This window comes from Mobula birostris, chromosome 8 (assembly GCF_030028105.1).
Source record: "Mobula birostris isolate sMobBir1 chromosome 8, sMobBir1.hap1, whole genome shotgun sequence".
NCBI lineage: Eukaryota > Metazoa > Chordata > Chondrichthyes > Myliobatiformes > Myliobatidae > Mobula > Mobula birostris.
Window position 1 is genome coordinate 157,890,859 of NC_092377.1, and position 13,070 is coordinate 157,903,928.

Here is a 13,070-nt window from a genome sequence, read left to right on the forward strand (position 1 = left end):
GGAAGAACTCAGAAGGTCAGTTAGCATCTATGGAATGGAATAAGTAGTCGATGTTTCTGGCTCGGACCATTCATCAGGACTGGAATGGAAAGGAGGAGAAGCCAGAATAAGGTGGGGGGGGGGGGAGCAGGGGAATGAGTACCATCCAGAAGGAGATAGGTGAGGCCAGGTGAGGGGGGAAGGTAGAAGAATGGGGAAGGGGGTACGAAGTGAGAACCTGGGAACTGATAGGTGGAAAAGGTAAAGGGCAGAAGGAATCTGATAGGAGATTATGGGAGAAAAGGAAGGAGAACTGCACCTGAAGGGGCTGATTGGCAGGTGAGGAGAAGACAAGGGGTAAGAGAGGAATTAGAACAGGATTGAAGAAGAGGTGGGGGGGGGGGAGAAATTATTGGAAGTTAGAGAAATCGATGTTCATGCTACCAAGTTGGAGGCTACCCAGATAGGATATGAGGTGTTGCTCCTCCAAACTGAAAGTGGCTTCATTGTGGCAGTGGAGGTAGAGGAGGCCATGGCCCAACATGTCAGAATGGAATTCCTCTCCATATAATTCTCCTAAATAGTATTTCATCAGGGTGTGGCCCCTTTAATTAGACAGGTGAAATGGACATAGCAGAAAAAGAAGCGGTCATTTGATCCAATTACAGAATGATTCTCTGTAGATGATCAAACTAATCACAATTTGATTTAATGTTTCCCTCCCTGAAACGATAACAAACAAATCCAGAATTAGAACTGAAACTGGACAAAGGCATCAATGACCAAAAGGGGACACATTCGTCACTTTCATTGCAAACATTAGCTTTTGGAAACAGAAGGCTATATTCACAAATCCTAGAGCCGGTTTTCTAAGACATTCAGTATCTTCTGTAGGTATGCAGTGACATTTTGGAGTACATGATAATGTGGGCTTACATCAAACATCCACATGCCAAAGCTTCTTTTTTGAGAAGATGCCCTCACATACCAATATGCAGTAAAGATTCAAGATTTTGGAAGACGTGGACTTGTACCTGGGGAACTAACTCTGTGCAAAAGGCAAATATTGATGAATTTCACTATTTCTTTCACTGTGCCAGAACAACTTTTGATTAATTGATGAAAAGTGTATTTTATGACATAAAGCTTAGACTTGGGACAAAACTCATGGTCTACAGGGCAGTAGTGATTCCTGCCCACTTATACCATGGAGAACATTCTGAATGGCTGCGTCACCGTCTGGTATTGGGGGCAGGTGGGGGGGGGGGGGGTGGCCACTGCACAGGATTGAAGTAAGTTGCAGAAAGTTGTAAAATTATTCAGCTCCATCATGAATGCTAGCCTCTGTAGTATCCAAGACATCTTCACAGAGCGGCGCCTCAGGAAGGCGGAGTCCATTATTAAGGACTCCTATCACCCAGGACATGTCCTCTTCTCATTGTTACCATCAGGGATGAGGTACAGGAGCCTGAAGGCACACTCTCAACGACTCAGGAACAGCTTCTTCCCCTTTGCCATCCGATTTCTAAATGGATATTGAACACATGAACACTACCTAAATACTTAAAAAAATTTCTGTTTGTGTGTTATTTATTTTAACGTAACAATTTAATATACATATATAATTACTTTAATTCATTTATTCATTTTTTCTGTACTGATCATGTATTGCATTGTACTGTTGCCGCAAAATTAACAAGTTTCACAACGGATGCAGGTGATATTAAACCTGATTCTGATTTCTGATTTTTTATTTGTTACTGGTATTCATATTGGTGTATTGGTACTAAAGAAATGAAGACTTGGTTGCCTTTCAAAACACCTACCTGGTGTCATGCTTCCGACTGAACAGCAGCAGGCATCTAAATTTTGGCACTCCATTTCCCCAGAGTATGGTTAGCTGACGCTGTCCCTTTAAGATGCAGACTGCCAATTATTGCCTAACAGATCCCTTATATGGAAAGTCTGTACTTAAGGGCTTCGTGCTAGGCACTTAGTACTTGGAGGGTGGAGGAGGAGGCTGGCTGAGTTGGCTTGGCTTGGCTTGGCTTGGCTTGGCTTGGCTTGGCTTGGCTTGGCTTGGCTTGGCTTGGCTTGGCTTGGCTGGACTGGACTGGACTGGACTGGACTGGACTGGACTGGACTGGAAGCTGGCTGTGTTTTGCTTGATGTGTGAATGTGGTTTGGAACCTGTTGAGGGAAAGAGAGTGGGGAAGGAATGGAAATTGCTGGGAGGGGGTCGTGTGGGTCCGGTAATGGTGGACAAGATAAGAGGTGGGGTTGAGGGAAAGAAAGTGGAGAAGGAGAGGGATAGAGACTTGGGACCAGAGGTAGGCAGCTGGGGAGAGGTGGATTATTGTGAAGGGAGAAATAAAGGGAATGAGGAGGTAATGAGGGGTTGGATGAATAAAAACCAAGACAAAGGGAATAAAAGAATAAGAAATGATAGTGGAGAAAGCTCTGAAAGTGAGGAAGATGAACAAGCTCAGAGAGGAGGTGTTGTCATAATTAGGTTTAATGAGAAAGCTCAGGGACATATGAAGAAAATTAACCTGTTTGTGCTAACAACAACTCTGACAAATAAGGCAGGGGAAAAAGTATTTGCAAAAGTCCTTAATGATGGCAACTTATTGGTAAGATGTGTGAATGAGGAACAACTTGAGAAAGCACTCAAGCTAAAAGAGATAGGAAAATGCAAGGTGGAATACACTGGGAGGGTGGGAGCACAAAACAGTGGTTGTAAAGGAGTGATCATGGGGATACCAATGAGTATAAATATGGAGGAGATAAAGAGGAATATCAAAGGAGGGAAAGTAATGAATGTTCAAAGACTGAAAACAACAAAGGAGGGAGTGAAAAAGGAAAGTGAATCAGTATTGATTGAATTTGAAGAAGAAAGAGTGCCAAGGAAGGTGTTCCTGGGTTTCATGAGTTACCCAGTAAGGGTGTATGTGCCAAAGCCACTGAGGTGCTATAATTGTCAAAGGTTTGGACACGTGGCTAAAAACTGTAAAAGGCAGAGGAGATGTGCTAGATGTGGGGGTGATCATGAATATGGAAAGTGCGGAACAGGAGTTCAACCAAAATGCTGCAATTGTGGAGGAGCTCATAATGTTGCATATAGTGGGTGTGAGGTTGTCAGACGGGAGACTAAAATTCAAGAAATAAGAGTGAAAAGAAAGATCACTTATGCAGAAGCTGTAAGAATGTCAAGAGAACATAATAATGCTCCTAATGAACAGGGAGCAATAGGGATACGAGAGATGCAACAAAGAACAAATGACAGGATTTATGTAGACAAAAAGGCTCTAGTAACATTCATTGCAGGAGTGATTAATAGTACGGCTGAGGTAAAGTCAAAAAGTGACAAAATTCAGCTGGTGGTAAAAGCAGCAGTAAACCATTTAGGGTTAGTAGGACTGACATGGGAGGAAGTGAGGGAGAACCTCAGTAATCAGTCAAGCCAGGAAGTGTCATGTGTTGGTTAATACTAATTATGGTGATTCTTTTACAATGGAATGCAAGGAGCTTACTGGCCAATAGCCAGGAATTCAAGCACTTTATTAAAGAAATGGTTGTAAAACCGGATGTAGTGTGTATTCAGGAAACTTGGTTAAAACCAACTTTAGACTTTGTGGTATATGGGTATACAATGATAAGGAAAGATAGAAATCTAGGGGGAGGAGGGGGTTGTGCTATGTTAATCAAGCAGGGTATACCATATAGGGTACTGGAAAAAGGAGATGATCAGGAATACATAGTGGTGGAAGTGTGGGAGAGAGGGGAGGGAGTGGTTATAATTAACTACTACAATCCATGTAAAAGGTTGGATTTGGACAGCCTATTAAAGATACAAGGGCAAAACAGACATAAAGTAGTGTGGTGTGCAGATTTCAATGCTCATAGCACAATATGGGGGGATCAGATTACAGATCCAAATGGAAAGGTAATTGAAGATTTGATGGAAGAAAGGGATTTGTGTGTATGAATGATGGTAGCGGCACAAGGATAGATATAACAACAGGAACTGAGTCAGTGTTAGATATTACGTTAGTGTCTAATACCTTGGCTGGCATTAGTAACTGGGGAGTTTGGACTGCTTCAACAGTAGGCAGTGATCACTACCCAGTTTTGTGTTCAGTGGGTGAAAGAGTTGAAGTAAGACCAGGTGGCGGAACCCCAAAGTGGGTGTTTGAAAAAGCTGATTGGGGTAAGTTCCAGAAGTTGAGTGAAGAAGGGTTGACAAAGATTGATATTTCTGGAAATGTAGGTGAATTAAACAGTCAGTTGACTTCAGCAATTATCATGGCAGCAGAAGGATCTATACCTAGGAGTAAAAATAGGATGAATAGAAAACTGGTACCATGGTGGACAGAGGAATGTTGTCAGGCTGTAAAAAACAGAAATAGAGCATTCAGGCTAGTTAAAAGAACCCATAATATGCAGCATTTGGTTCAATATAAGAAAGCACAGGCAGTGGTGAGAAGAACTATACGTCAAGCTAAAAGGGCAAGTTGGAGGAGTTTTTGCGACAAGGTAGGAAGAACAACACCTGTGGGAGAGATATGGGGAATGATTAAGAGAATGGGAGGAGATAGAAGGGAATGGGAATATCCAGTAATGATATCTGAGGAGGAAACTGCAGTCTCCAGTAGGGATAAGGCTGAGGTCATGGTCAAGTCATTTGTACTGATACACAGTTCAGAAAATTTGTCTGAAGAAGGGAGAAGAAAAAGAAGGAAAGAATAATGAGCCAACACCCAGGTGTGTTAAGCAGGAGGGAAGGAACAGATGATATAATTGATGATCCATTTACATTAGCAGAAATGGTGAGAGCAATAAAGAGATCGAGACCAACCTCCCCAGGGAAAGATCTGATATGCTCTGTGATGCTAAAAAATCTAGGAGAAGGAGCGCTCTTGAAGTTGCTGCATTTTTATAACAGAGTGTGGGAGGAGGGAAAATTACCAAGTGCATGGAAAGAAGCAGTAGTAATTCCAATAAGGAAGCCTGGCAAGGATCTGTCAAAACCCACTACCTACAGACCAATTGCATTAACATCAAGTATATGTAAGATAATAGAAAGGCTGATAACAGAAAGGTTATCATATGAGCTTGAGAAAAGGGGAATGCTGACAAGTTATCAGAGTGGTTTTAGAAAGGGAAGGAATTCCATGGACTCAGTGATTATGTTAGAGACTGAAATAAGGAAGGCCCAGGCAAATAGAGAGTCAGTAGTGGCAGTGTTCTTTGACATTGAAAAAGCCTATGATATGATGTGGAAGGAAGGATTATTAATTAAACTGCACAAGATGGGGGTTGGTGGGAGAGTTTTTAATTAGATTAAAGATTTTTTGTTTGGTAGAAAAATTCAAGTTCGGATTGGATCAGAATTATCAAAACAGTACATAGTGGAAAATGGCACACCTCAAGGTAGTGTGATTAGCCCGTTACTTTTCATCATTATGATCAATGATGTCTTCACAAAGGTACCAGTGGATATAGGTAGGTCACTGTTTGCGGATGATGGGGCCTTGTGGAAAAGAGGCAGGAACATGGACCATATAATCAGGAAACTACAAGAAGCAATTGATGAAGTGATGAAGTGGTGGAGTGGGGTTATGATTGGGGATGTAGATTTTCAGTAGACAAAACTCAAACTGTATTTTTTACCAGGAAAAGGGTTGAGGTAGGGAAGAAGTTAAGGATGTATGGGGTTGAATTAGAAAGGGTTGCATCATTTAAATTTCTGGGAGTTATATTTGATTCACGATTAACATGGGCAGACCATATCAGGAAAGTTGCGGAGAAATGTAAAAAAGTAATAAATGTGATGAGATGTTTGACTGGTAGGGAATGGGGAGCAAGTTGTTCAGCTTTGAAGAGAATGTATGTGGCTTTAGTAAGATCTGTATTGGATTATGGAAATATAGTATATGGATCAGCAGCTAGGTCTCTTATAAGGAAACTGGATGTGATTCAGGCTCGGGCCTTGAGAGTGTGCAGTGGGGCTTTTAAAACGTCACCAGTGTCAGCCCTACAGGTAAAAATGGGAATAATGCCTTTGGAACTAAGAAGGATGCAACTGATGGCAAACTACTGGGCTAACTTGCAGGGGCACAATGATTCTCACCCTACTAAAGAAGTGTTGCAGGAGTGCTGAGAAAATGGGAGGTTTCAGAGGGATACCCTTAGTCGGGTAGGGAATGATATCGCGAAAGAATGTGGAGTATTTGATCTGAGGATAAGTCCTTCAGTAGTTTATCCGGTTGTAGCTCCATGGAAGCTTGTATGGCCTGACATAGATTGGCATTTGTTAGAGGTAAAAAGGAAAGAAAGATATAAAACAGACTTGGTAAATGCATTTAACTCTCATGTGTTGGAAAAGTATAGTGATTATACTCACATTTATATGGATGGTGCGAAGGAACCTGAAACAGGAGTGACAGGGTTTGGGGTGGTAATACCAGCAAAAGAAATTGGAATCGGCAGAAGAACATCTAATAAGTTAGGGGTGTTTACAGTGGAGATGCTGGCAGTGTTGGTTGCGTTGCAATGGGTGCAGAAAGCCAGACAAGCCAAAGCATTGATATGTTCAGATTCATCCTCAGTTCTAACAAGTTTAAGGTCTTTTCACACAAACAGTCGGCAAGATGTACTTTATGAAGTCCTTCAGTTAGTTACAAGAATTGCAAATCAGGGAGGTCAGGTAAAATTTCTATGGGTTCCAGCACATGTAGGGGTGAAGGGGAATGAGAGGGTGGATGAGTTGGCAAAGAGGGCATTAAAGAAAGAAAATGTGGAAATGCACATTAGTATCAGTAAAGCAGAGGTTAAGTGTGTAATCTGGGAAAAAGTCAACCGAATGTGGCAAGAAAGATGGGACAGAGAGGGGAAAGGGAGGCATTTATATCAAATACAAAAGAGTGTTGCAGTTACTAGGGTAGGTAATGGAAACAGAAGAGAGGAAATTGTGTGGACTAGGTTAAGGCTGGGGCATTGTGCATTAAACAAAACATTGAAAATGATAGGGAAACACCAGACAGGATTGTGTGAGGAGTGTCAGGAAGAGGAGTCAGTAGAACATGTAATTTTGTGTTGCAGGAAGTATGGGATACAAAGAGAGATGATGAGAAATAAATTAAGGGAGTTGGGGATGCAGGAATTCACATTAAAAGGGTTGCTGGGCATGGGTGAGAGAGCACAAGTCCGGGTATTTTTAGCGTTTTTAAGGGGTACAGGGTTTTTTTTTATAGAATATGATGAATAAACAGGAATAGGATACTAGGATGGTCAAAGATGGGAGGGTGAAGTGTAGGTGTGTGTGTGTGTGTGCACGCGAGATTGGGTGAAGGGATTTAGAATGTATGTCTAGTGCACATTCTGGAGCAGAGGGTGGTGGTAATGCACCATTAAGCTGGATGCCAACCACCGTAAAACAAGATACAGACAGACAGACAGACACTTAGTACTCAATTGTAGGAGTTCCGTTTCTCATACTGCTGTTTGCTTTTAGATTTCATTTGTGTTACTTGTTTCCTTCAATTCTGAGTTAATTCCAGGCCTTACTTTGCGCTTGGGTTCACCACCATCCATAGCTCTCTTGTAAATGTTAAGTATCTGTTGGCACACATTCCAAAACTTTACACCTCTCCTGTTTATTATGTGTCCCCAAACCTTTCTGCATTACCTCAGAAACATATCACACACCCCTCTAAATTAGATTCTATTTGCCTGTTTCTACACTGTCCACATCACCTGGCTGCATCAGGGCCTGGTATGGAAACACCATTCCCCCTGAATGGAAAAGCCTACAAAGGGTAGTGGTTACATCCTAGTAGTCCACCTCGCTCCTGCGATAAGGGGGGAGGTACAGGAGTCTCAGGAGCCACACCACCAAGTTCAGGACCACTTATTACCTCTCAGGCATCAGGCTCTTAAATCAGGGGGATAACTTCACTTACCCCAATACTGAGCTGTTCCTACAATCTATGGACTCACTTTCAAGGACTCCTCATCTCATGTTCACGATATTTGCTTTTTTATGTATTATTATTTTGTTTATTTTTCTATTTGTATTTGCACAATTGGTTGACTCTTGCACATTGGCTGTTTGTCCGTCTTGTGTGTGGGGTTTCGTCGATTCTATTGCGTTTCTTCCTATTTACTGTGAATGCCCGGAAGAAAATGAATCTCAATGGTGTATATAGTGACATATATGTATGTTGATAATAGAATTTACTTTGAACTTTGCAGTCCTCACGATCGTTGGAATTTTTTCAGCAATTACTATTCACTCAACGTATATTGTTGGATGCGATTTTCTTTGGCACGAGCTTTAAGTTTTATTCAGATCTAATCAGTGAGAGGACTATAGTATGTGACAAAGAGCTATAGTGATCTGTGGGCTAACCGGCTGGGGTTGGGAGCAGATAAACCCGTTGCCTTCAATTTTAAAAGCAATAGTACTTAACTAGTCACTAAGGGGTCCATTCACCAATAACTCAAAGAGAGCTAGATGTGAAAGTATAAATTGGGAACACATGGAAAAAGAATCAGTTCGAGAATGGGACGTATTATCCATCCTGATAAAATTACCTCCATTTGGCAGGAAGATTTGTGAATATAACTGGTGCAAAAACTGTTAGAATTTTGTCAAACCTTTTACTGTTCCTGGGGAAGACCGAAGTAAATTAAAATGAGTATAAAAAGTTCGGAAACAAGTAGAAAAGTTTTTCTTAAATGTTTCATTATACCATATTCTTTTCCATGTGCTCTGAATGGGTTGTCGAATATTAGCTGTGATGTCATTGTGAGACAGTCATTAACATTTCAGGGGTTAAAGGATTACTTTATGCTTCATTGTCGCCAAATAATTGATACTATTATTTTAGTACAATCATCACAGCAATATTTGATTCTGCGCTTCTCACTCCCTGGATTAAAAATATTAAATATTAAAAGTATTAAAAATAGTAAAAATTAGTAAATATTAAACATTTAAATTATAAATCATAAATAGAAAATTTAAAAAAATGGAAAGTAAGGGAGTGCAAAAAAAACCGAGAGGCAGGTCCGGATATTTGGAGGGTACGGCCCAGATCCGGGTCAGGATCCGTTCAGCAGTCTTATCACAGTTGGAAAGAAGCTGTTCCCAAATCTGGCCGTACGAGTCTTCAAGCTCCTGAGCCTTCTCCCAGAGGGAAGAGGGACGAAAAGTGTGTTGGCTGGGTGGGTCGTGTCCTTGATTATCCTGGCAGCACTACTCCAACAGCGTGCGGTGTAAAGTGAGTCCAAGGACGGAAGATTGGTTTGAGTGATGTGTTGCGCCGTGTTCACGATCTTCTGCAGCTTTCAATCTCGGACAGGTCAATTTCCATACCAGGTTGTGATGCACACTAGAAGAATGCTTTCCACGGTGCATCTATAAAAATTAGTGAGGGTTTTTGGGGACAGGCCAAATTTCTTTAGTTTTCTTAGGAAGTAAAGGCGGTGGTGGGCCTTCTTGGAAGTGAACTCTGCTTGGTTGGACCAAGTCAGGTCATTTGTGATATTGACCCCGAGGAACTTAAAGCTTTTGACCTGTTCCACTTGCGCACCACCAATGTAAATTGGGTCATGCAGTTCGCTACTCCTTCTGAAGTCAACAACCAATTCCTTTGTCTTGCTGACGTTGAGGGATAGGTTATTGTCTTCGCACCATGCCACCAGGTTCTTAATTTCCTCTCTGTACTCAAACTCATCATAACCCGAGATACGGCCTACAATTGTTGTGTCATCAGCAAACTTATATATTGAGTTTGATGGAAACTTGGCTACACAATCATGGGTGTACAGTGAGTACAGCAGGGGGCTGAGTACACAGCCTTGTGGGGCACCGGTGCTCAGAGTGATTGTGGAGGAGAGCTTGTCCCCTAATTTTACAGCCTGGGTCCTGTCTGTGAGGAAGTTGAAGATCCACCTGCAGATCTAAGTACTAAGGCCCAGGTTCCGGAGCTTAGGAATCAGTTTATTTGGAATGATGGTATTAAAGGCAGAGCTGTAGTCAATGAAAAGGAGTCTTATGTATGTGTCTTTATTCTCCAGGTGTTCGAAGGAGGAATGTAGGGCCAGAGAGATGGCATCTGCTGTTGACCTGTTGCTCCGGTAGGCGAATTGCAAAGTGTCGAGGTTGACTGGTAGGCTGTGGTTGATGTGTGCCATAACCACTCTCTCGAAGCACTTCATAGCAATTGATGACAAAGCCACAGATCGATAGTCATTCAGGCATGCCACCTTGCTCTTCTTCGGCACTGGGATTATCATTGCCTTCTTAAAACATGAGGGGATCTTAGACTGAAGCAAGGAGCAGTTGAAGATGTCAGCAAACACTCCAGCTAGCTCGCTTGCACAGGCATGGAGAACCCGTCCTGGGGCGCCATCTGGGCACGTCGCCTTCCTTGGATTTATCTTCAGGAAGGCCCTTCTGATGTCCTCCTCGGTGACGATGAATCTCAATGCCACCAGGTCCGGTTCAACCGGAGGGAGCGGAACGCTCCTCTTCTGTTCGAATCTTGCGGAGAATACGTTAAGTTCATCAGGAAGAGAAGCGCCACAGTTATTGATATTCCTAGAACACCAAAAACAATAAATGGTCTGAATGTCATTACTATAGGGACTGCACCTGTCCCGGGCACCTTCCCAGACAAAATAAATGCTCCTCAGATTATTGTCACAAGAAACAAACTTGACTCCCTAATTTTTGTGCCTGGGGAATCTAGGCACGGGTCTGAGTCGGGTCGCTACAGGTGAAGATACCTTTTGGAAAGTGGTAAGGGGTGGGACTATTTTCTCATTGGGCTGACACCGGCCAAATGGTGGTGACTGGGTTCTTTCTTGTGCGGTATCTTTATGAGATTGGTCACGGCTAGAAATAACTTCCGAGCAAGGGCCTGGACTTGCTGCAATTTGCCTACCGCTGCAGCAAGTCTACAGTGGATGCAATCTCACTGCCATGGGCCACCTGGACAACTGCAATATCTATGGGAGACTGCCGTTTATTGATTCCAACTCAGCGTTCAACACCATCATCTGCTCAGTACTAATCAAGAAGCTCCAAAACCTGGGCCTCTGTACTCCCTCTTCAAATGGATCCTTGACTTCCTTATCGGTGATACCACAGTCTGCAGGGAACGGAAATACCACCTCCTCTTCGTTGGCAATCAACACAGGTGCAACTCAAAGGTGCATGCTGAGACCACTGGTCTAACTTTCTTTACATGCATGACTGTGTGGCTAGGCACAGCTCAAACGCTACCTATAAATTCACCCAGGACACAACTGTTTGTGGCTGAATCTCAGATGGTGACTAGGAAGCCTACAGGAGTGAGAATGTCGGGGTGGATGAGGTCTTTCAGTACATCGGTAGGTTTCCCGAGGCAACAAGAAATGTGGACAGAGTCCATAGAGGGGAGGCTGGTTTCCGTAATGTGCTGAGCCGTGCCTACAACTGCAGTCTGCGGCAGAGCAGTTGCCATACATCTGAAACGATGCTTCTTCCACAAATCGATACCAAGAAATCTGTAAAAGTTGCAAATCGATGACTTGGTGATTCCTTGTTTCCTGTACAGAGCGCAGAGTTGTGACTAGTGTGTAGAGGACATCGCTGTAAGAGGAGAGTGAAAGTGCTCTACAATGGGAACTAGGGGAACGATGTGTTCTGAAAAACCGCTCAGAAGCACTGAGTATGTGACCTGGAATCAAACGGGGCGTGACCATGTGATTTCTACTAACTATGAAGCGCAGGAATTTGGAGAGGTTCTGGCCCTTTTCTCAGGACAAGATAGGATACCTTTCGCAGGAAGTGGCCATCAGACCCGTGGGGTAAATACGACTGTGATCATCGAGAGGACGCAGCTATCACCTGTTAGCTGGGTCGCACGGTCCCTCAGTACCTGACTGGGTATGTTGACCGGCCCTGCAGCTTTGCGTGGGTTCATCCAGGCTAGGGTTCTCCTCACCTCAGCTGCGGCCAGACAGCATCCCTGTCCCCCAGCAAGAGAAGGGGGTTTTCCTCGATGCCACTGCATTCAATTGGTCCTATGGTGCATTCAGCCCATCAGGAAAGGTGGCGTCGCTGTTGTTGACACAAAATTATGTGGGGTATAGATGGGGTAAATGCAAGCGGCCTTTTTCCAGAGAATGGGCAAGACTTAAACCAGGGGTTATAAGTTAAGGGTGAAAGGTGAAATATTTAGGGGGAACTGCTTCACTCAGAGGGTAGTGCAAGTTTGGAGTGAGCTGCCAGCTAAGTGGTGGAAGCAGGTTCGATTGCAACATTTAAGAGACGTTTGTAAAGTATATGGAGGGGAGGGGAATGGAGGGCGATGGTCCAGGTGCAGGTTGCTGGAACTAGGCAGAATAACGGTTCGGAATTGACTAGACGGGTTGTGGTGATATCACGTGTAAGAACGTGATTGGACAGAGTTCGGAGCATACGCAGAAATGACAATGATCTAGAATGTTAAAAACGTGGTTGCTGTTGCAAATAAAAGTTCTAGTTTTAATTCTTCCAGAATATGGTTTGTTCTTAGTAACCCACGGTACGTATAAAGAACACAACACAGGTTGAGGGATCTGTTTGTGCTGTAGCAGTCCAAAACACCAACTGTGGTTCTTCACTGCCAAGGCAATACAACTGCCATCACAGGAAAATGCTGATGTTATTTGTTTCGGTAAGTGGTTCAATGGGTGGGGTAGTTCTACTATACTAACACATCCAAGTCTGAAATTGTCATTAAGATTTATATTTTTATAAAGTTCAAACTAAGTTTAATATCAAAGTACATATACTGACCTGATACTCATTTTCTTGTAGGCATTCACAGTAAATGCAAAGAAACACAATAGAATCAATGAAAAACCACACATAATGAAGATGGACAAACAACCGATGTGCAATAAACAATAAACTGCAAATACAAAAATAATAAATAAATAAGCAATAAGTATCGAGAACATAAGTTGTGAGTTCCTAAAAGTGAGTCCATACTGTGGAATCAGTTGAGTGTCAGGGTGAGTAAAGTTACCCCCTCTGGTTCAAAAGCCTGATG